The sequence below is a fragment of the Monodelphis domestica genome, chromosome 4 (genome assembly GCF_027887165.1).
Source record: "Monodelphis domestica isolate mMonDom1 chromosome 4, mMonDom1.pri, whole genome shotgun sequence".
Taxonomy (NCBI): Eukaryota; Metazoa; Chordata; class Mammalia; order Didelphimorphia; family Didelphidae; genus Monodelphis; species Monodelphis domestica.
The window spans coordinates 163,598,650-163,620,532 of NC_077230.1; the positions used below are offsets into that span (position 1 = coordinate 163,598,650).

The 21,883-nt window shown below is 36.4% G+C and overlaps 1 protein-coding gene across 9 annotated transcripts in view; it reads right to left on the reverse strand.

Annotated features, from left to right (window-relative positions):
• The window catches only part of CCDC148 (coiled-coil domain containing 148), a 371,756-nt gene that overhangs the window by 60,489 nt on the left and 289,384 nt on the right, over positions 1 to 21,883 (reverse strand). The gene's annotated exons all lie outside the window — the stretch shown is intronic.

Consider the following 21,883-nt stretch of genomic DNA (forward strand, 5'->3'; position numbering starts at 1 on the left):
AGTTAAACATCAAAGAAAGAAAGCATCCCTGAAAGGGGCTCAGCAAACCCTCACACCAAAGGTACAAATCTTTCCTGAACATCCCCATAACCCCTTACACTGTTCCTTTTATATTCAGTTTAAAGACAGAAACTTTGGCCTCAGATTTTTCCTAGTTATATCACCTTGGGCTAGTCACTTAACCCTGATTGCCTAGTCCTTGCCACTCTTCTGTCTTAGAATTGATATTAAGATAGAAGGTAAGGGTTTTTTAAAATAAATACCGAAAGAAGCTTGGGTAAAATGTTTTAAATCTAGATCTTTAAGTCAAGACCTTCAATTCATCCACCTGAAAGCCCTCCATTTCTTATCCATCTCTCCAAATTCTATCCATCATCATATTTAATTATAAAAGATCTACTTATATAATTTAGCATAAAAATTCCTGGTACATAAATAATATAAATCAATTAAGGTAATACAGTAACCAGTAACAAAATTCATCTTCTTTAGTTATATATTTATTAATCAGAGAGGTTTTTGTGTATGTGTGACTATTCCCTGACCAGTATTCTTCTTCTTCTTCTTAACCATACTCCCATCTCCCTGCTTGTTTCTCTGTTGAGTTTGAGGTATATCTCAAAAGATCAGAAAAGCCATCAGAGGTCTAGCAGTCAAGTCCAAGAAGGAGCAAGCCCCAAGTACTGACCCATTTACTCAGCTCAGTGGTGGTTTCACCTGGCAGCCAAGACAACATACCCTGTAAGCAAGGGAGTAATTTTTCCATTCTTTATGCCACATTTGGAAGTGAAATAGAATAGACAAATGCTTGTAGCAACTGCTTTGAGATTGAGTTCACTGTCCTTAGGGAATGACATTGAATTTCAGGAGTGAGAAACAGGCTGTTCAGAGGTACAGAGATGACAAGTGGAAAGTTTGACTAAAGCGCAGAGTTTTCGAGAAGTTATGTGAAATTATGCCCAGAAAGTACCCCAATAGAAAACTTCAAATGTTAAGCAGTTATTTGTATTTTATCCTAATGACATATGGGAGCCACTAAAGATAGTCAATGACTACAACTATTTATAGTTACCTGAATCCTAACTAGTAGTTCTTTGATCTGAAGCCAAAACAGTTGGAGGAGGCAGTGTCATTGGTGGAAAGGACACTGCCCCACCGACCAGAATATGGTGGCATGAGGCACAGAATAGACTGAGAGAGGACTATGAAACACATGGCTGGTAGTCTCTCCATCGCTGTAGAGGGCAACATGTGGCCTTTCATGTTGATACATGAGATAAATCTCTAAGATAAATCTCCATTTAACCTGTTTTGGTTATACCTCTGAAAATCATCAGTACCACTGCTTGACTGCTGAACATGAGAGAGGGATCATGAGCATAGTGCATGTATCTGTTTAATTTGTATCTGTGATATTTGATGTTTTAATTTTGTCTGACATACTTGGTTTTGTTGTGAAATGTTCTGGCTCCTTTCAGAAGGCAGGCTGTAAAAGGCCGAGTCACATTGGATCATTAACACAGAAAAAGGTCTGAGAGAGAATTAGGGGCAAATTAGAGGCCTCCAGTATAAAAAGCAACTCAGAAGGAAAAACCCAAAGCTCAGGAAAATTAAGAAACTGGAGTGAAAGGAAAGCTGTGGGCTAAATGCTCTTCAGAAGCTGGTTGTTCCATTACACAAGGAAAGGTTAGTTCACGAGAACTTAAGAGCTAAAATACTTTTGCTTCTAGTAAGTAGCAAGAAAAGTGTTAATGTGGTATTTAATGCTTGCAATCAAACTACTTAAAAATAGCTTAAAAAAAAAAACCAACAAGCTGGAACAAATAGGACCAAAGCTGTGAAAATAGCCTGGCATGGCCTGAAGATAGAAAAGGATAAATAAAGCAAATTGTTGGAAACTGGGTTTTATCCTCATTAAATGGTACAGTTCACGTATACGCCACCTAATATTATTAATTGGTTCCATACAAACATGACTTTATGTGACGAATAATATTGCAGAAGGAAGTTAGTTCCATAGCAACAATCCTATAAATGGAAGGTACTTTCTAGAGCAGCCAAAATCCAGGCTATAAATGCTTACAATCAGTCTTTACAGAGATCTGACACTATAATAAGTCTGAATTGGGCCAGGTGGCACTGGGCAGGGGGGCTGCATCAGTGAGAAACCAGAGGTGTGAATGGCAAATCAAGTCATCTGAGTACTCTGTGAGTGGCAGCCAGCAAAATGAGAAGGAAGAAGAAAGTGAGGATAGCTGGTTAAATAAGCAGCAAAGAATCCAATGACATCCTAGAGAGTAGAAGAGGAGTGGGGTAATTCATTCCTGGCAACTCCCCATCCTCTATATTTAAGAGATGAGGACTCCTGGATGAGTTTGGGCATTGTTTCTTTTAAAAATATTTTATTCCTGCAGTTTGTTTCTTATACAACTATCTCTTTCTAACAATCCTCACTCCTAAAAACCTTTTTTTTTTAAATAAAGAGAACAGTTACAGCAAAATGTTTGTGGATTTCCTAAATCTATATTTTTCCTATCTTAGTTACCCCAGATAAATGTAAGTTAGCTTTGTAACAACTTTCCATATCAAAGTGGCTAAACACTAGGCATTAATAATGAATGTACTTCAGTCATTTCCATTGCTGGTTATTAAAACAGGAAAACTGATGAGATTTTATTAGCTATTTCTTGACATATTTATGTTAGAAAGTGAAAGCCTTCTAGCCATATTAACCAACTTAATTAAAAATATAACATAACTCAGAGGAATAATATTTAATCTTCAAAAAAACAGTTTGAGCTTCAGTGTATTTTGGAATGATTCAGATATTAGTGCATATACATATATGTGCCATTCATCACTATGTATCTTCTTTAATTTCCTAACCAATACAACATTGTTTCATTTATGTGTTAGATTTTAAAGCCAAGTAAGAAAATGAATAGCTGATTAAAGGGAAACAATTCTAGCCTATGTTTTTATTAGAATGAAATTTTGAAGAAACAATTCTGATGAGGAAGAAAAGAGACCTGTTAAAAGAGATCAGTGTGGCTGCCCAGGGAGAACAAACTAATTTAGTTTTTTTTGTTTTTGTTTTTGTTTTTTAATGTAGAAAATATGAATGAAAGAGGATGGTTTGATCCCAGAAGAAGAGTATCAATTGTGCCAAAGTTCAGAATGAATTTAGACCATTCACAGTATCACAATCACGAATTTTATCATTTCTTTCAGTTTTCCATTAAGTAGTTTATCTGGGTCTGGAGATCTGTACTCACTAAAGGCAGCTAGGTGGTCTCACTATATCTGTACTTATTTGGACATCAACTCCCTATTACCTCTTTTATTATCTGTCCTTAGTTCAAAGGTTATTCTTCTTGGCACAAAAAAAAAAAAATCAAAGCAACTGAGCATTGGAAGGCAAAGTATCTTGGAGGCAGAGATATGGTCAAAGTAGATTTCAAGCCTACCTGGTAAATGGTTTGTGAAATGCATGGAGGCATGAATGTCAATTCTAGGGAAGAGCTAGTAGGTCTGTTTTGCTATAATGTAGAATTCATAATGGAAAGTAGTATGAAGAAAGGCCAGAAGTTGTGGGATCCAAAGTATGGATTATTACCTTCAATGCCAGGATAAGGAGTTTGTATTGTACCCTCAAGGCATTGCGTTGCCACTGGAGGCCTTGAAGTAAATTTCACATTCAAGCCTGTGAGTCTTTAGGGAAGAGTCAAGGCTGAGGGTGACTTCAAAAGTAATTGGGAAGCAGGAAGGGCAGATTTAAGGGGTAAAGATGATCCATTAATGGTAAAATTCTAGCATATATTATTAAAACACTTTTTGGTTGATGAACACATAAAAATGGAAGCATGGCTTTGCCAATAATAAGTCATGTTAGACCAAAATTGTTTTCTTGTGTGATGATATTATTAACCTGAGATACCAGGGTGATGTTGTAGGTACATTTTACCTTAACTCTAGCAAAGTACTTGATCAAGATATGCCAATCTTGTGGAAAAGAGGAAGACATATGGGCTGGATAATTAGACAGTTCTTTGGATTGTAATGATTTAAATCCCTGCAAGGCAGTTTTTCTTAATTTTAAGTTAATTGATTAATTAATCGCTCAAGACACTCTAAACTTGTGAATTACCTTTTTCTACACACTGAATGAACACCAAACAGAGTAAGCAAAACAAAAGAGCAGGACAAAACAGGACAAACTCTTCTCTCACAGCTCTTTATATACCTCACCATACAGACCCTCCTGACATTCCAAGGGATATCTGTTTGGTAAAGTCACTGAGGAGGTAGACTTAGAGACCTCAACTCCTCCCTCATTACTTCATGAGGAAGAAATGGGTCTTAATCCATACAAGGAAGGATAGCACCTCTCATCCTTGCTATATGCCTGGTCAGTCCCACATGGCTTCAGAGCATTCTCTTAATTAGAGTTCCCCCTGGTTCTCAGCCATGACCTTAATCCTAAAAATTTTAGTTTCATACCCTGGAGGACAAACTGTTTCAGCCTGACCTTAAAATCAGACTACTTCAGCCTTTCCTTGAGAGGGGGCTCAGAGGATGAAATTACCTCACAATTCAATATTAATTTTCCACAGTTTTCAGAACTTGTTGAATGACTAGACCCAAAGAGTAGCAGTTAATAAATGGACTCCATTTTGGAAGGAGATTGAGCTCTTGTAGTATTCTTGTCTCACTCCTTTGAATATATCCTTGGTTCTAGAATGTTTAAAAATCTTATCAATAACAACTAAAGGCATAAGTAAAATGAAAGAATGCCAATTGAAGCACTAGAAACAATGGAAGAACATTCTCAAAACATCATTAAATGAATAATAACCCCCTTGAAGGAATTAATGGGAAACTACAAGTAGTGAAAATATGAGATAAAGCAAAAGAATTCAGGACAAATAAGAAATTTAGGAATAAGCTAATAAAAGGATGGGGAGGATGGACCCTGGAAAGCTCCTCCCAATCCTCCACTATTTAAGGAGAGCACTCAGAATCCTCTTCGTCCTTTCCCACCAGACTGTTTTTCTGAACTTCATGATCTCTGGAAACTCATTATTCTAAAAAATTAAATCAATAGAGAAAACACACCTCTTCAAATCATTTCTGAACCCAGTTGCATGACTTCATCATGCCCCTGAACTGGGTAACCTTCCCCACACCCAAAACCTATTTTAGCTTCTTCTTATGTAGTAAGATTGTGAACTACTTGAGAGCAGGGATGGTTTTATGGTTTTCTTTATATCCACAAGTTCATAGCACAGTGCCTGACATATAGTAGACACTTAATAAAAGTTTAATGACTGACTCTAAAATTACAATTTTAAAATATCTATTAAAATGCTAACAAAAATTAACCTACTCATTGAAACTAAAATTAATTTAATTGGAAGAAAGGTTGGAAATAATACATGAAGCAGAAAAACAAGACCATAAAAATAGACAATCAGAAAATTATTTGTATCTATGCAATAAAAGTCATGGATATTGAGAAAACAAGAAAAGAAAATTGAAAAATTATTAGATTTCTTAAAAACTATGAGAAATCTGTAATGAATTGGAAAGAATGGTGAAAACTGTGATAGTCATATTTTAGGAAATTACATAATAATTTTTATATGAAAAAATTTCCCCCAAATACTGAGAAAGTATAGATAGCAAACAGAACTTATATATTAATAACTCAACTCATCCAAACATATCACTGTAAAGCTTCACATCAACAATTACCAGGAGGCAATTATATTATAACCATTTAAGAATAAAAGCAGTGACTATAAAAAACACCACTTTAATTAAAATGTATAAGATTTTTCAATAAAAATTAGAAATGACAGAATCTGACATATGTTATACTGTTAAAAGAAACTTCTCAGGGGGTAGCTGGGTAGCTCAGTGGATTGAGAGCCAGCCCTAGATACGGGAGGTCCTAGGTTCAAATCTGGCCTCAGACACTTCCCAGATGTTTGACCCTGGGCAAGTCACTTGACCCCCATTGCCTAGCCCTTACCACTCTTCTGCCTTGGAGTCAATACTGTGTATTGGCTCCAAGACGGAAGGTAAGGGTTAAAAAAAAAAGAAAAGAAACTTCTCCAAATAAACTTCCTTCCAAAGCTAAATATTCTTTTTATGGGGGAAAATGGTCATCTAAGAGCACTTAACATATAGAGTCAACCTCAGAGCAGTTTTTGACTATATAGATAGCAAAAACCCAGAGCTAGAACTTCATCAAGCTAAGGAGTAAAGTCAATGGGCATTTACAGCTCTAATTAAGCAGTAAATTCTAATCAATTCGCTTCATCAAATATTTATTGTATCAACAATGTAAGAAACTGGGCTGGAAAATAAGGATACAAAGACAAAAATGAGTTCTTGCTCTTAAGAAATGTATGTTCTAGATTCTAATGACATCCTACCATCCAAAGATAATCATCATAAGGTAATTAAAAACATCAGAAGCCATTTTGATTTATATTGAAATGGCAAATAGGTTTGATGCAGAGGAATGAGAGGAATAAGATGATTTAAGTTATCACATATGTAACACCCCCTTATGGGTTTACTCCCCCGACTTCCCCTGGTGCTTTTAGATACCAAGAGAGACAAATTAACTGTATTTCTCCTCTTAATATTCTAGGAGAAATAAAAGACTATATTTCTAGTCTTATTGCTTATAAGGCTCTACTAATATGTTGTTTATTATTAATTGGTCATTCTAGACCATTAGCTCTTAGAAAAAGGACTTACTAAGGAAGTATAGTAAGAACAGTTGGTATAAAAATCCTCCCATGGTCCCCAACTGAAAGCCAATTCTCCTCTTGTGCACACAAAACCCCCTCAGAAAAACAGGCTTAACATGAAATTAATAATAGTACTGAGTAGGAAACACACAGCAAAATTAATAATAGTACTGAATAGGAAACAGGGTATCTCCTACCTTTGTTCATGGAAGTTCTTTTTTTCTTTCTTGTTCAGTAATTTCAGTTGTGTCTGACTCTTCATGATCCCATTTGGGTTGGGGGGTTTTAAACCCCTACCTCCCACCTTAGAATCAGTACTGTGTATTGTTTTTGAGGCAGAAGAGAAGTAAGGTAGGTGATGGTGGTAAAGTGACTTACTCAAGATCACACAGGTGGAATGTGTCTGAGGTCAGATTGGACCCCAGGACCTTCCATCTCTAGGCCTGGTTTTCAATCCACTTAGCCACTGTGACAAGGAAATCACTATAAAAGACTGATATATATTAATTTAAGGTCGCCAAGGAATTCAGCTATGTAATTCCTAAATGAAAACTCAAGTCAGCCGTCAACCTTTTATAGAGTTTAATTACAAACAGGAGGAAGAAAGGAATTAGAGATAGAGAGAGAGAGAGGGAGAGAGAAAGGGGAGAGAAGGGAATAGGGCTTAAATACCCCCTTCTGTTTAGGCTGGGCCAAAAGGCCCAAGCCCTTAGATAGCTGAGGCAAAGAAAGGAGATCAGTCCCTATTACTCACGTGACCAAAATGGAGAAACAGTCTCAGGGGCCTCCACCTCCAGCTTCCTTCAGAGCAGCACAACCTCTCCGAACCAAAAAACTCTCCAACCAACCCCCCTCCATCCTCAGACCCCTCTATCTTTAAGGAAACCATCCAAGTTCCCTCCCCTCGGTTCTCACATCTACCAATCACTGTCCATCATTTTCCCTGTGCCAATGGTGGCTCTAGCTTAACCCAGGACCGCCCAGAGGTCTGTGGCTTTGCACATGTCTGTTGAAGGTCATATTCTCAAATAATTAAATCTTGATCTTTTGCTACAACCCTTCCTAAATCCTGTTACCCTGAGTAGGGTAGAGATTGGAATAATTAAATTTTGATCTATGCTGCAGCCCTTCCTAAATCCTGTTAGGACTCAGTAGGATGGAGATTGCAATTTCCAAGACCTGGTTCTGTCATTCCAAGTATCTCCATTGTATCAATTCTAAAATCAATCATGACTCAAAGAAATTCCTGTTCTATGCTTAAGCATAGGTCAAAGCCCTTTCCATTGTTCAGCAAAAGGTTTCTGTCCTAAAGTAATCTTAAGAAGGGAGGAGGAGGAACCTCCCATGCCAATGGGGTTCACATTCCAATAGAGTTCCCACTCTCAATAGGAAATTTTTCAAGTATGAAATTTCCCAATGGTGAAATTTCCAACATTGATAGGTCTAAGAAATTTTAAGGTTTACACCACCTAGCTGCCCATTTGAGTTTTTCTTGGCAAAAATACTGGAGTGGGAGATGGAGTCAAGATGGCGGCTTAGAGGCAGCAAAAGTTCAGACCTCTGCAAACCCTTCCTCAACAATCAATAACACAATGCTTTAATGGGACTGAAAAACAAATCTAACAACAGGACAGAGCAAGGGAACCCTCCTCCTGGACTCAACTTAAAAAGTACACCACCCCCCACCCCCCCAAAAAAAACAACCCTGAATTCTAGAACATGTGGGTTTAAGGGGAAGGAAGAAGGAAAGTCCCAGGGCCCCCACCTATAGTGCCAAGCCTCTAGAGGTAGCTGGAATCTCTGGGCAGGCAAGGGCACTAGTCTAGAGGTAGTACCTTGCTGACACATCTGTGCCAGGCTCATGGCATTGAACACAGGCAGCAAGGAGGCACCTGGAAGAAAAGTTCAGAGCAGGCAGCCTAGTCACAGCCAAGATATTTGATTTTGCCCCTCCTCACTTCTTGAGGTTTTGGCCTCAGGGCACATCCAGCTCTGCAGATCAACTCTGCCCTGGCTCAATCTCATCAATAGGGCATATAAGAAGCCTTCAGAGGGCAGGGAAGCTCAAGCTCCAACACCCCTCCCCCAGATAGCTCTCAGAGCCTTGCTGACTAAGCTCCAAGGTTGAAGGCTACAACTATTACCAGCTACAACCTTGAAAATGGGGGGAGGGGCATAGTGGGGGTAAGCCCAGCTTCTTTTCAGGTGCTGCTTCCAGCTAGGAAAGACCTGATCTCAGGGCTCACTAATACCATCAGCCTAACTGATCAATGGACAGAGCAGAGAAGAAGACCCTTCAAAACAGAACAGCCCAAACCCACAGATCCAGCACATAATGAGAGGAGCAAGACTATAAGCAATTCCAAGGGGGAAAGAAGAGGGGGGGGGGGGATATGAGTAAACAACAGAAAAAGAAAAAAGAAATTGCAATCAAGAGCTTCTATCCAGGCAATGAACAAAGAGCAAATGGAACATAGGAAGACCAAGGAACACTAAGCAAAAACACAGAAATTACAGCAAACTGGACACAGGCTTTGGAAGAACTCAAAATAAAATTAAAAAACAATTAAGAGAGACTGAAAACAACTGGAAAAAGAACTTAAAACCAAAATAAAACATCTGGAAACAGAAAATAGTGTCTTGAAAGCCAAAATCAACCAGCTTGAAAATGAAGCAAAGGAGATGAAAGATAACCTACAAATAAAATCAGATCAGAAGGAGAAGAATAACCAAAAAAACAGGGATGAAATTCAGTCCTTAAAAACTAGAATCCAACAACTAGAAGCACATAACTTCACAAGGCAACAGGAAGCTATAAAACAAAATCAAAAGAATGAAAAAATTGAGGAAAATATTAAACACCTCATCCACAAAATGGAAGACCTAGAAAAGAGATCCTGAAAGAGACAACTTAAGAATCACTGGATTACTGGAAGATCATGACAAAGGAAAAAAAAAAACTTGAAATCATTCTACAGGAAATTATCCAAGAAAACTGCCCCAACATTCTAGTGCAAGAAGGAAAAGTCAAATTTAAAGAATCCACAGATAATCTCCTATATTTAATCCTCAATTTGCAATACCCAGGGATGTTATAGCCAAATTCAAGAACTACTAGACCAAGGAAAAAATATTACAAGCTGCTAAGAAGAAGTCATTCAGGTAACATGGTACCAGAGTTAGGATAACATAGGATCTAGCTGCATCTACACTGAAGGACTGAAAGGCATTGAATATGATAATCTGGAAAGCAAGGGAATGAGATTGACAATGAAGAATCAACTACCCAGCAAAACTGACTATATTCTTGGAGGGGAAAGTATGGTCATTTAATAAAATAGAAGACTTCCAAGCATTCATAAAGAAAAGTCCAGACTTGAACATCAAATTTGATGCCCAAACACAGAACTCAAGAGAATCACCAAAAGGAAATTAAGAAAGGGGAAAAAAACCCCAACCTTTTTTTAAGGAACCCAATAATTTGAAATGATTTGTATCCCTATAACAAAAGAGGATATTGTTAATGCTTAAAAACTGCTATTATCACTTGGGTAGCTAGAAGAATTATACTTAGAGAGAACAGAGACAAACTATAGGATGAAATGCCAATATATATAGAACTAGAGGGTTAAAAAAATTAATACTAAGAAAAAAGGGAAAAGAGACAAAATGGGATAAATTTATATGTCATTAAGAAGCACATGGCAGGAGGTAGGGAGAACACCAATAAACTGGAAGGGTAAAGAGGATGGAGACAGGAAATTTTTAATTCTTTCCTGCATTGAAATTGTCTCAAAGAGGGAAGAACAATCAGATTCTTTGGGGTAGAGAATTGATTTGTGCCCTATAAAGAAGTAGAAGGGTAACAAATGGTGGGGAGGGAAGTAATACAAGAGAGAGAGTGTGTGAGGGGTAGGGTAAAAAGACCCTAAAGAAAAATAAGAGGGAAATAAGAAGGGAGGGGGAAAGGGAACCACAATAAGGGGGGGAAATAGGGGGATTGATTAAAAACAAAACACTGGTGTAGAAGGAAATAGTGAAAGAAGAAAGGGCAGTCTAGGAGTTGAAATAAAAATGTTGGGGAATACACAGCTGGTAATAATAACTCTGAATGTGAATGGAATGAACTCACCCATAAAATGGAAGCAAATAGCAGAGTGGATTAGAAACCAAAATCCTGCCATATGTTGCCTACAAGAGACACTCATGAGGAAGGTAAACATACACAACGTAAAGATAAGAGTATGGAGCAAAATCTGTTGGGCATCAACTGAGAAAAAGAAGACAGAAGTCCCAAACATGATATCTGACAAAGCCAAAGTAAAAATAGATCTAGTTAAAAGGGATAGGGAAGGTAATTATATCCTGATTAAAGGCAGTATAGAAAATAAGGAAATATCACTACTCCACATGTATGCATCAAATGGTATAGCATCCAAATATCTAAAGGAGAAACTAGTGGAGCTCAAGGATGAAATAAATAGTAAAACTATACTAGTGAGAGACCTGAACCTTCCTCTATCAGATCTAGATAAATCAAACCAAAAAATAAAAAAGAAAGAGGTAATGGATGTGAATGCAATCTTAGAAAAATTAGAGTTCATAAATATGTGGAGAAAAATAAATAGGGACAAAGAAGAATACACCTTCTTTTTAGCAGCACATGGCATATTCAAAAAGATTGAACATTTACTAGAGCATAAAAACATTGCAAACAAGTACAAAAGAGCAGAAATAATAAATGAAACCTTTTCAGATCACAATGCAATAAAAATCATAATTAGTAAGGGTACATGGAGATCCAAATCAAAAATTAATTGGATATTAAATAATATGATTCTCCAAAACTGGTTAAAGAACAAATCATAGAAACAATTAATAATTTCATTGAAGTAAATGACAATGATGAGACATCCTTTCAAAATCTATGGGACACAGCCAAAGCAGTACTCAGGGGGAAATTTATGTCCTTGAGTTCATATATTAACAAATTAGGGAGAGAAGAGGTCAATGAATTGGGCATGAAAATTAAAAAACTAGAAAGTGAACAAATTAAAAATCCTCAGATGAAAACTAAATTAGACATCCTAAAAATTGAAGGAGAAATTAATAAAATTGAAAGTAAAAGAACTATTGAATTAAAAAATAAGACTAGAAGCTGGTACTTTGAAAAAATAAATAAAATATACAAAGTACTGATAAATATAATTTAAAAAAGGAAAGAAGAAAACCAAATTAACAGTATCCAAGATGAAAAGGTAGACCTCACCTCTAATAAAGAGGAAATTAAGGCTATCATTAAAAACTATTATGCCCAATTATATGGCAACTTGGGTGATATGGATGAATACTTACAAAAATATAAATTGCCTAGATTAACAGAAGAAGAAATAGAATACTTAAATAATCCTGAATCAGGAAAAGAACTTGAACCAGCCATCAAAGAACTTCCTAAGAAAAAATCCCCAGCGCCAGATGGATTCACAAATGAATTATATAAAATATTCAAAGAACAACTAATCCCAATATTATACAAACTATTTGACAGAACAAGCAAAGAAGGAGTTCTACCAAATTCCATTTATGATACAAATATGGTACTGATCAAAGCCAGGCAGGGCAAAAACAGAGAAAGAAAACTATAGACCAATCTCCCTAATAAACATAGATTCAAAGATCTTAAGTAGAATACTAGCAAAAAGACTACAGCAAGTGAACACAAGGGATATTCATTATTATCTTGTGGGATTTATACCAGGAATGCAAGAATGATTAAATATTAGGAAAACCATTCACATAATTGACGATGTCAACAAACAAACCAACAAAAATCACATGATTATCTCAATAGATGCAGAAAAATCCTTTGACAAAATACAATACTCATTCCTAATGAAAACACTACAAAGCATAGGAAAAGAAGGACCTTTCCTAAAAATAATAAACAGTATCTATCTAAAACCATCAGCCAACATCATCTGCAATGGGGATAAACTAGATGGGGATAAACTTCCCAATAAGATCAGGAGTGAAACAAGGATGTTCATTATCACCTCTATTATTTAACATTGTACTAGAAACACTAGCAGTAGCAATTAGAGAAGAAAAAGAAATTGAAGGTATTAAAAATGGCAATGAGGAGACCAAGCTATCACTCTTTGTGGATGATATGATGTTCTACTTAAAGAATCATAGAGAATCAACTCAAAAGCTAGTAGAAATGCAATTTTTTTAGGCAGCCATTTGTTACACATTTATTAGCACACTCCTGCTCAGGCATAAGATCTTCCAGTGACTCTTACTGAAGTACCTGATGCAAAAAAAAGAGAAATTAAGCAGAAGCTAGAATATAAGAATTTAAATGTAAGTTTTTATACTAATGTGAAAGTTCTAAAGTAATATTGTGGTCACTGATTTTAAAATATTACAGCTTAAGTCAAAATGACTTTTAGGAGCTTTATTTACAAAGAGGTAAAAAGAGTGAAAGTGGAAAAATGTAGATAAAGAGATGGATTCCAATAAGCCTACCAACCCTTCTCCTGAGAATTCAGGCTCAGCCCCAGCAGGGCTTCCCCAAGACTATCTCCTGTGAATTTCCCTAGTATCTCTTGGCCAGAAGTCCCAGTGGTGTCTTCAGCCAGGGTTCTACCAATGCAGCCTCTCCCAAAGCCAAGGCAGGAATCTCCAGAACCAATTTCTCCAAAAGTCAGGAAAGGAAGACCAGCAAGCCAAAGAAGGATCCAAGGAAAAAGTCTCCTCCAGTCAGGCTCACTGATGCAGCAAGAGTCCAAAGATGAACTCCAAAGGAGAAGAAGTTCAGAGAAGTCCCTTGCAGAGTAAGTTCAGAACATTTTATAGTCCTTTTCCCACAACACTTCCTGTTCCTTCCCCACTTTATGAGAACCAATTGCCATCTTTCAATTTGCCTAGAACTGCCCAGGGGGTGGTCAGTGGCCTCTGGACTTGTCATCCCCTCTAGGAAGTGACTTCTGAACTCTCATACTTAGTGACTGGTAAGACACTAAGTAAGGGTACTTAAGTTTTTGATTGATTAACTAAAAAGTTGCTGATTGATAGACAAAGAGAGTTGATTCACTCTTCACAATACCCCCTGTGATGCTTTGCGAGACTAGTCTTCCCAATTAAACATTTAGCATAACCAGCTTATACCTGTAAAGATCTTCTAGCTAAAGGTGCATACAATATTGCACTTTCTAAGAGGAAATTAAAATAGTTGGAGATAAGAAGGAAATAGAGAGAGAGAGCAAAATAAATGTTTGCTAGGAGCATTACCAAAAAGTCAATTGGGGGCAGTCTCCTTTGGCATAAGAGTTTACATTCAGAATAAATGTGTTCAACCCCCTTCAGATAAAGCAATTACATCCCAAAGTTCATTCTGGATCCTCTGATATAGTGTAGATTTCTTTATGGCACTGTCTCTAAACAACTCATTTTCTTGATTTGGGGAGTTCGTGATCTTCTTTAACTGAAATTTTTCTTAGAATTGTCACTCATGTGACATGTGAACTCTCATGCTTAGTGACTGGTAAGGTATTTAGTAGAGGTACTTAAGGTTTTGATTGATTAACTTGAAAGTTGCTGATTGATAGACAAAGAGAGTTTGATTCACTCTTTTTTTAACATTTTTTTTAAATTTGGTCAATTTCAAACATTACTACTTGGTTACAAAAATCATTTTCTATTCCTCCTTCCCCTCCCCTCCCTCACCCTCCCAATAGTCAATGCACAATTCCACTGGGTATTACATATGTCTCGTGATCAGAACCCATTTCCATGTTCTTTGTGTTTGCACTAGGATGCTCATTTAGAGTCTACATCCCCAATCATATCCCCCTCAAGCCATGTAGTCAAGCAGTTGTTTTTTTTCCTCGGTGTTTCTACTCCCACGGTTTTTCCTCTGAATGTGGATAGTGGCTTTTCTCGTAGATTCCTCTGGGTTGTTCAGGAACACTGCATTGCCCCAAATGGAGAAGTCCATTACATTTGATTGTACCACAGTGTATCAGTTTCTGTGTACATTGTTCTCCTGGTTATGCTCCTTTAGCTTTGCATCACTTCCTGGAGATCATTATTGTTCACATGGAATTCCTCCACTTTATTATTCCTTTGAGCACAATAGTATTCCATCACCAACATATACCATAATTTTTTAAGCCATTCCCCAATTGAAGGGCATCCCCTCATTTTCCAAATTTTGGCCACCACAAAGAGTGCAGCTATGAATATTCTTGTACAAGTCTTTTTCCTTATTATCTCTTTGGGGTACAAACCCAGCAGTGCTATGGCTGGGTCAAAAGGCAGACAGTTTTTTAGTGCCCTTTGGGCATAGTTCCAAATTGCCCTCCAGAATGGTTGAATCAATTCACAACTCCACCAGCAATGCATTAATGTCCCAACTTTGCCACATCCCCTCCAGCATTCATTACTTTCCTTTGCTGTCATGTTAGCCAATCTACTAGGTGTGAGGTGGTACCTCAGAGTGGTTTTGATTTGCATCTCTCTGATTATAAGAGATTTAGAACACTTTTTCACGTGCTTATTAATGGTTTTGATTTCTTTGACTGAAAATTGCCTATTCATGTCCCCTGCCCATTTATCAATCGGAGAATGGCTTGATTTTTTGTACAATTGATTTAGCTCTTTGTAAATTTGAGTAATTAGACCTTTGTCTGAGGTTTTTGCTATGAAGATTGTTTCCCAGTTTGTTATTTCCCTTTTAGTTTTGGTTACATTGGTTTTGTTTGTACAAAACCTTTTTAATTTGATGTAATCAAAATTACTGTTTTTACATTTTGTGACTTTTTCTAAGTCTTGCTTGGTTTTAAAGTCTTTCCCTTCCCAAAGGTCTGACGTGTATACTATTCTGTGTTCACCTAAATTACTTATAGTTTCCCTTCTTTATGTACAAGTCATTCACCCATTCTGAGTTTATCTTGGTGTAGGGGGTGAGATGTTGATCCAAAGCTAATCTCTCCCAAACTGTCTTCCAATTTTCCCGGCAGTTTTTATCAAATAGTGGATTTTTGTCCCAAAAGCTGGGATTTGGGGGCTTATCATATACTGTCTTGCTGAAGTCACTTACCCCAAATCTATTCCACTGATCCTCCTTTCTGTCTCTTAGCCAGTACCAAATTGTTTTGATGACCAATGCTTTATAGTATACTTTGAGATCTGGGACTGCAAGGCCACCTTCCTTTGCATTTTTTTTTCATTATTTCCCTGGATATCCTTGATCTTTTGTTCTTCCAAATGAACTTTGTTATGTTTTTTTTTTTCAAATTTACTAAAAAAGTTTTTTGGAAGTTTGATGGGTATGACACTAAATAAATAGATATGTTTGGGTACAATGGTCATTTTTATTATGTTAGCTTGCCCTACCCATGAGCAGTTAATGTTTTTCCAATTGTTCAGATCTAGTTTTAGTTGTGTGGAAAGTGTTTTATAGTTGTGTTCATATAGTTCCTGTGTTTGTTTCAGCATATAGATTCCTTATTATTTTATATTGTCTAGGATGATTTTGAATGGAATTTCTCTTTCTATTTCCTGCTGCTGAGATGTATTGGAGATATATAGAGATGCTGATGAATTTTGCGGGTTTATTTTGTATCCTGCAACTTTGCTGAAGTTGTTTATTATTTCTACTAGCTTTTTAGTTGATTATCTAGGATTCTTTAAGTAGATCATCATATCATCTGCAAAGAGTGATAGTTTGGTCTCTTCATTGCCAATTTTAATACCTTCAATTTCTTTTTCTTCTCTAATTGCTACTGCTAGTGTTTCTAGTACAATGTTAAATAATAAAGGTGACAATTGTTTCACTCCTTGTTTCATTCCTGATCTTATTGGGAATACATCTAATTTATCCCCATTGCAGATGATGTTGGCTGATGGTTTTAGATAGATACTGTTTATTATTTTTAGGAAAGACTCTTCTTTTCCTATGCTTTCTAGTGTTTTCAATAGGAACGAGTGTTGTATTTTTGTCAAAGACTTTTTCTGCATCTATTGAGATAATCATGTGATTTTTGTTGGTTTGCTTGTTGATGTGGTCAATTATGTGGATGGTGTTCCTGATATTGAACCATCCTTGTATTCCTGGTATAAATCCTACTGATCATAGTGAATAACCCTCCTGATCACTTCCTGGAATCTTTTTGCTAGTATCCTATTTAAGATTTTTGCATCTATGTTCATTAAGGAGATTGGTCTGTAGTTTTCTTTCTCTGTTTTTGCCCTGCCTGGCTTTGATCAGTACCAAATTTGTATCATAAAAGGAATTTGGTAGAATTTGGATGCTATTCCATTTAGTGCATACATGTTGATTAGTGACATTTCCTCATTGTCTATACTCCCTTTCATCAGGATGTATTTACCTTCCCTATCCCTTTTAATCAGGTCTATTTTTAGTTGACTTTGTCAGATATCATGATTGCAACTCCTTCCTCTGTTTTCTGATCTTTTACCTTGTCAGTGAGATATTTTATGTTTTCTTCTATTTTGTCAGCTTTTTGACCTTGCTTTATTAATTCTTGCTGTTTTGCAAGATCATTGGTTTTCAGTTGCCCAATTCTGGTCCTTAAGGCCTGGTTTTCTGCTTTACTTTTTTGATTTTTTGCTATAATTTTTTTTTTATTTTCTCTTTGAACCATTCCCCACTTTTCTTGCCAGAAGGCTTCCATCTTTTTGATAAGCTCCAATTTAATTCTATCAGTTGAGGCCCAATAGATCTTGCTCCAACCTTTAATTCTGACCTTCTGAGTATATACCCACCTTAGGTGTGTTTCTTGTAGACAACATATGGTAAGATTTTGGATTGTAATCCACTCTCCTATTCGTTTATGTTTTATGGGTGAGTTCAACCTATTCACATTCAAAGTTATGATTGTCACATGTGAATTCCCTAGTATTTTGATATCCTCTCCTAGTTCTGTCCTTTCTTCTTTTGGTATATCCTTTTAAACCAGTGGTTTACTTTTAATCAACCCCCCTAATCCCCTCCCTTAATATGCTTCCCTTTCTGGTACCTCCCTTTTTGTTCCCTTCTTTTTTTTAGGGTATGTTTAGTTCCCTCCCCCCTCTCCTTCTCTCCTTTTTTGTACTCCCTTCCCCCTACATCCCTTAGTTTTCCCTTCTCACTTACCCTGTAGGATAAGATAGAATTCAAGATCCCAATAGATCTAGATGCTCTTCCCTCTCAAAATTGATTTCACCAAGAGTAAGGTTTAAGTATTACCTATTAGCACTCTCTTCCTCTCCTTCTTATAAGAGTATTCTTCCCCTCCCCTTCCTATATGTATCTTGTGTGATAAAGATTATCCTATTTGTTTCATTTCTTCAAGTATCTCTTGGTACCATCTTTGATTCCCCTCCAACTTTTTTCTTTTTTTGCATATCATCTTGTAGCCCTTAATGCACCAATCTTTTCCTATGAGTGATTCTTCTGATTACTCCATTAATGCATACAATTTTTGAGTTATACATAACATTTCCCCCATATATTAATATATATAATTTGATCTAATTGTAGCCCTTATAGAGGAGAATTTGAATAAAAGAAAAAAAATTTTCTCCTTTTCCCTTTCTTTCATATTTACCTTTTCATATTTCTCTTGCTCTTTGTGTTTGGATGTCAAACTTTCCACTGAGTTCTGGTCTTTTCTTTACAAATACTTGGAAATCTATTTTGTTGAATGCCCATACTTTCCCTTGGAAGAATATAGTCAGTTTTGGTGGATATGTGATTCTTGGTTGAAGACTCAGTTCTCTTGCCTTTCTGAATATCATGTTCCAGGCCTTACAGTCCTTTAGTGTAGAAGCTGCCATGTCTTGTATGATCCTGACTGGTGCTCCTTGGTATCTGAATTATTTCTTTTTGGCTTCTTGTAGAATTTTATCCTTAGCTTGAAAGCTCTGGAATTTGGTAATTACATTCCTGGGAGTTGTCTTTTGGGGATTTAGTGTAGAGGGTATTCTATGAACTCTTTCAATGTCTATTTTGCCCCTTTGTTCAAGAACTTCAGGGCATTTTTCTTGCATGATTTTTTGCAGTATAATGTCAAGATTTCTGTTTATTTCTGGCTTTTCAGGTAGAATAATGATTCTCAAATTGCCTCTCCTTCCTCTGTTTTCCTGATCTTTCGCCTTATCAAGAAGATATTTTATGTTTTCTTCTAATTTGTCAGTCTTTTGACTTTGCTTTATTAATTCTTGCTGTTTTGCAAGATCATTGGTTTTCAGTTGCCCAATTCTGGTCCTTAAGGCCTGGTTTTCTGCTTTACTTTTTTGATTTTTTGCTATAATTTTTTTTTTATTTTCTCTTTGAACCATTCCCCACTTTTCTTGCCAGAAGGCTTCCATCTTTTTGATAAGCTCCAATTTAAATTCTTCCAGAGCTTGTGGACAATTTCCATTTTTTAGAGAGTTTTTGTCTTGGTTTGAATTTCCTCCTATATTTCCTCTGTAGCCTGAGTTTTTCCTCCATAAAAATTTTCGAGGGTCACTGCCTTTTTTTTGTTTGTTTTTCTTGGAGGGTGTTTGTTGGTCCTGTGCCCAGTTTGCCATCACTGTGGAGGTTTTCCCTTCCCTTTTTAGTCAGAAATCTGAGTGAGATGGGCAGGTTCTCTGTGTATGGAGTTAAGGAGCAATGATTTTGCCTGAGGCAAGCTCTCAAATCTCCACAACCTCTGCTGTTCAGGCTCTTCTCTGCTCCTCCTTGCCAAGAGCACCCACCATCTGTGCCCCCATGCCTGCTGGGGTTTCAGGTGTAGCTGCTCTCAGGGGGTAGGTCTTTGGTGGTCTTATTCATCTCCTAAAGACCTAGATGTACCCCTTACTAACTCTAGAGGTGCCCCTTGCTCACTCTCTGATTCTGGTGCACACTGGCTCTGACTCTGGCTCCATAGCTGGGGGAGGGTAGATTAGCTCACATTTGGGTGGGAGCTTTTTCACCCCCTTATGGTGTGGAAATGTCCAAATCCCATGTACCTTCAATGCTGCACCCTACTGTAGAGTCCCTTCATTATTATGATAATTTTTTTTAGTCTTTTGATATAGTCTATATCAGTGGGTGCTGGGGAGGGTATGTGTCCCGCTTCTAGACTGCCACCATGCTTTCCCGGAAGTTCCAGTATCTGATTCACTCTTTACAAGAGAAAAAGTTTCCACTGAAAATATGATACCTTAATAGTGACGACCCAAGGGATATGAAAGAAGTGATGTTTTTGAAATAAAGAGTAAAAGAAAAAATTCGTATCCTGCATTTTCATTAAAATAAATAATCAAGTGAACAAATTAAGTCATGAAAAAAATGGGCCTTGAATAATTTCCTGCATCTTTAAAAACAAAATATACCAAGATGAGCCAAGGCACCTAGGGAACATAGGGAGCGTTCAGTTTTGCTTTTGTTCTTTATTACTTAAGTCTGTTAATGGTCTAGCTGAGGCAAGTTCTGTAGAGAAAAAAAAACTAATGGTCATTAGTGGCAAAAAGACTAATAAATCAGGATTTATTGTGTTGTCTTATCAAGATTTCTTGGTGGCATATTTTATAGGTCTCTAATCTTCAAAACAGAAGTTGAGATAACCTAATGCAAAAAGAATGTGTTGCTGACTTAGCAAAGATCATATTTGGAGGAAAGTTATATTTTGTAGCAGTTAAGCAAAATTAAAAAGTGGCACTAGAGATCTAGTAACAGGAATTTTTTTCAATTTCTTGGAAACATCTTATTTTTGAAGAAACTCCAAGTGCTTTAGCATCTAGCAATATTTCAGACTACTTTCTTCTTTTGGAGAAACAGGTTGTAGACCTGCTTCAAAAAGATAAATCAATTGTTGTTTTTTCCAGATATAAAATGCTTCAGATAGTTGCCCACTTTCTGTCGAGTCCCACCCTTTTCAAAACTCTTTTAGTTCTTTGGTTTTACTAACAACTTCATACCTAAACAAGAAAAATCTAATCTCCATTTTAACCTCGAGGTCTTAACCTCAAGATAGTTCAAAAGCAGAAACTAAAGTATAAAGAAAAGATAGTAACAATTTTGAGGGTAAAAGTGGCAGAGAAGCACAGATTAAATGGTCTCTAAGTCTCTACCAGTCACTAGTCAATAAGCATTTATTAAGTGCCTTTTCTGTGTCAAGTACTGGGTTAAGCACTGGGAATATAAAGAAGGGCAACCCTCAATGACCTCATGACCTAGCATTTTAAAAATATAATTCTTATGTGCAATTCCAAATTCTCTCCAAATTCATTTCATATATATGGATTCTTTTCCTTTGATCTCTTTGAAATACAGAACTAGTAGTGTTATTACTGAGTCAAGGGGTATCCACAGTTTGATAGCCTTTTGGGCATAGCTCCTAATTATTCACAGCTCTACCAACAATGCATAAGTTTCCATATTTTTCCATATACCTTTCAACATCTGTCATTTCCCTTTTCTGTCTTCTTAGCCAATCTAATAGAAGTAAAGCTGTACCTCAGAATTGTTTTAATTTACATTTTTCTAATTATTAGTCATTTCTATTTTTTATATAATTATAGCTTTGATTTCTTCTACTGAAAAGTACCTATTGTTATCCTTTGATCATTTATCAATTGAGATTTTATTTTTGTAAATTTGACTCAATTCCCTATATATTTGAGAAATGAGGCCTTTTTCAGAAAAACTTTAAAAAAATTTCCCCCCGTTTCCTGCTTTCCTTCTAATTTTGGCTGTGTTTGATTTGTTTGTGTAAAATCTTTTGCATTTTTTGGGAAAATTGGAAGACAGTGTGGGAGAGACTAGGAATAGATCAACACCTCACACCCTACACCAAGATAAATTCAAAATGGGTGAGTGACTTAAACATAAAGAAGGAAACCATAAGTAAATTGGGTAAACACAGAATAGTATACATGTCAGACCTTTGGGAGGGGAAAGGCTTTAAAACCAAGCAAGATATAGAAAGAATCACAAAATGTAAAATAAATAATTTTGACTACATCAAACTAAAAAGCTTTTGTACAAACAAAACCAATGTAACTAAAATCAGAAGGGAAACAACAAATTGGGAAAAAATCTTCATAGAAACCTCTGACAAAGGTTTAATTACTCATATTTA